Genomic DNA, 3,308 nt, shown 5'->3' with positions numbered 1-3,308 from the left:
TCAAAGAAAACACTATTTATATAAAGTGTCTAATACAAAACATCCAGAAAATTTGGGACACCATGAAAATAACTCCCATAACATAATAATCAAAACACTAAATGTACAGAACAAGAATATTAAAAACCTCCAGGGATAAGGGCCAAGTACAATATAAAAGCAGACCTATTATAATTACACCAGCCTTCTCAACAGATACTTTAAATGTGAGGAGGGCCTGGGTAGACAATTTGCAGACCCTAGGAGATCACAGATGCCAGCCAAGACTACTATACCCAGCAAATCTTTCCATCACCATAGATGGAGAAATCAATATATATCATGACAAAACCAATTTCAAGCAATATCTTTCCACCAACCCAGCTGTACAGAGGATAATAGAAGGGGATTTCCAACACAAGGAGAACTACACACCCCAAAAAAACATGAACAGAATTTCACACAAATGAAACCAAAAGAAGGGAATCACACACACACTCAAACTACCACCACTAACATCAAAATTACAAGAGTTAACAATAATTGGTTATTAATATCTCTCAACATCAACAGACTCGATTCCCCAATAAGTTAGACACAGGCTAATAGAGTGGATATAAAAACAGAATCGATCCTTTTGCTGCATACAAGAAATATACATCAACAACAAAAGTAGACATTACCTCAGAGTAAAGGGCTGGAAAAAAAGTTTTCCAACAAACAGACTCAAGAAGCAAGCTGAGAAGAGTTTAAAGTAAAGTTCAGTTTCCCTAGTCATCAGAGAAATACAAATTGAAACAACTCTGAGAGTCCATCTTGTACCCCTCAGAATGTCTAAGATCAAAACCTCAAGTGACAGCACATGTTGGCGAGGATAGAGAGCGAGGAGAACCCTCCTCTATTGCTGGTGGGAGTGCCAACTTATTCAACCACTTGGGAATCAACCTGTTATATACAAAAAAAGATGTTCCACCATACAACAAGAACATTTACAGCAGATTTATTTGTAATAACCATAAACTGGAAAAAAGAAACAGATGTCCCTCAACTGAAGAATAAGTAAAGAAATTGTGACTCATTTACACAGTGGAACACTATCCAGCAATTTAATATAAGGAAATTATGCAACTCGCAGACAAATGAATGGAACTAGAAAATATCTTGAGTGAGGTAACCCAGACACAGAAAGATACACATGGTATATACTGACTTATAGTATCCATAACTATACTTCAATTCGCAGAAAAAAGAAGCTAAGTAACAAGGAGGGCCCAAGGAAGATTTCACACTCAGAAAGAGAAATAAAATAGACATTGTATGTGGATGAAGAGAAGAAACTGGGTGGGAAAGGATGAATGTGGAAGGAAACAAGGATAGGGCCAGATGCGGGGGAGAGTAGGGTTGAGAGATAAGAGGCCTGAGAGAGAAGGGAAATCGATGTTTGGCATCTCTGGGACATGCTGGAGACCTGCAACACCATACGATCACAGAAGGATATGGGGGAGCTCGAGTTGAGACCTCTAGCGATAGGAGACATGGAGACTAAAGTGACCACCTCTTAGACAGGCAGGACATCCAGAAGAGGGAGGACACCAAACTACTCACAAAAAATGGTATTCAGGGATAAAGATGGAACAGAAATGAGGGAATGGCTAACCAATGATTGGCGCAACCTGAGACCCACTTACTATTAATGATACTCTGCTATGCTTTCAGAGAGAAGTCTAACATGACTATGCTTTGAGAGGCTTCAACCAGCATCAGATTAAAATGGATGTTCAGACCCAAAAGCAGACATGAGGCAGAGCTCAGAGAGTCTTGAGGAAGAGATGGAAAAGGATAGAATGATCTCACGGGAACAAGAACTTCATAAGAGGACCAACAGTCAAGTAGCCTATGCTTATGGAGGCTTAAATAGACAGTAGCCCCAAGCAAAGAGCATGCACGGACCGGACCTAGGCCCTGGATACATCTGTATCACATGGACAGCTTGATATTCATTTAGGTCCCCTTGTAAGTGGAGTGGAGGACTATGTCTGACAAGGATTACTTTCTTCTACCTGGGCTGCCTTGTCTGGATTTAGTGGAAGTGAATACGCTTAGTCCTGATGCAACTTGTTGTACCACAGTGGGTTGGTGTGAGGTGAGGGGTGTCTCCTTTTCTGAGTAAAAGGGGAAAGGGAAAAGGGGAAGAGGGTGGAAGAGTAGGGAGAGGAGGAGAGGAGGGAGGAGGCTGTAATAGGGATGTATAGTGAAAAAATAAAAACATCAATTAAAAAAATAAAACATACCATTGTATTAAACAGACACAATTTAAAGAAAAAAGGAGGGGAAAGATGGGAGGGAGGGAAGAATGGGAGGATACAAGGGATGGGATAACCATTGAGATGTAACAAGAATAAATTAATAAAGGAGAAAAAAAAAAAGAGAGAGAACAAGCCGGGCGTGGTGGCACATGCCTTTAATCCCAGCACTTGGGAGGCAGAGGCAGGCGGATCGCTGTGAGTTCGAGGCCAGCCTGGTCTACAAAGTGAGTCCAGGACAGCCAAGGCTACATAAAGAAACCCTGTCTCAAAAACAAAAACAAAAACAAAAACAAACAAAACAAAACAAAACAAAACAACAACAAAAAAAGAGAACATTATCTAGGTTAGTCTATAAGGTCTATAAGTACAACATTAGAATTGCTGTATTATAGAATGATAAAATAACTTTGCTAGTTTTTGTGTTTATTCTTCAACACAATTTTTACAACTTTTAAACATACAGTTTCAAAAGAAATTAATATGGGTGTACTGTAAGATAAACTATTGAGATTTTTTTTGGTTTGGTTTCAGAAGAGAATGCAATGCTTAAACTAATGTCTTAAGTCCATACTATTTGCTAGTTCAAATACTGTCATATCATGGAAAATGTAGCTGCACACATTTCTCACCAACACTGTGAGAAATAGCAGAAAGTCATATCTGATAGTGTAGAGTGGTGTGTGTGTGTATGTGTGTGTGCATGTGTGCATATTTGTATGTGAGTGTGAACTCACACATGGGATGATTGTAGAATTCTGACGACAAATTCTGATATTCACCTTCTACCTTGTTACATAAAGGGTCTTTGTTATTTTGTATACTACAGGCTAGCTAGGCTACATGCTTGCTTGTTGGAGTTACTCTGTCTCTGTCTCCCATCATTGAAATTATTGAAAATCACCAACATGCCCAATGTTTCTAAGTTTCCTAATACAGGTCCTCATGTTTATACAAGGAATACTAGATACTAGAAATTATTTTTCTCCGGGTGATATTTTTTCTTTCTTGCTTTTAAGTATGTTG

Source organism: Acomys minous, assembly GCF_964271855.1.
Source record: "Acomys minous genome assembly, chromosome: 10".
NCBI lineage: Eukaryota > Metazoa > Chordata > Mammalia > Rodentia > Muridae > Acomys > Acomys minous.
Note: the sequence above shows the minus strand (reverse complement) of the source record.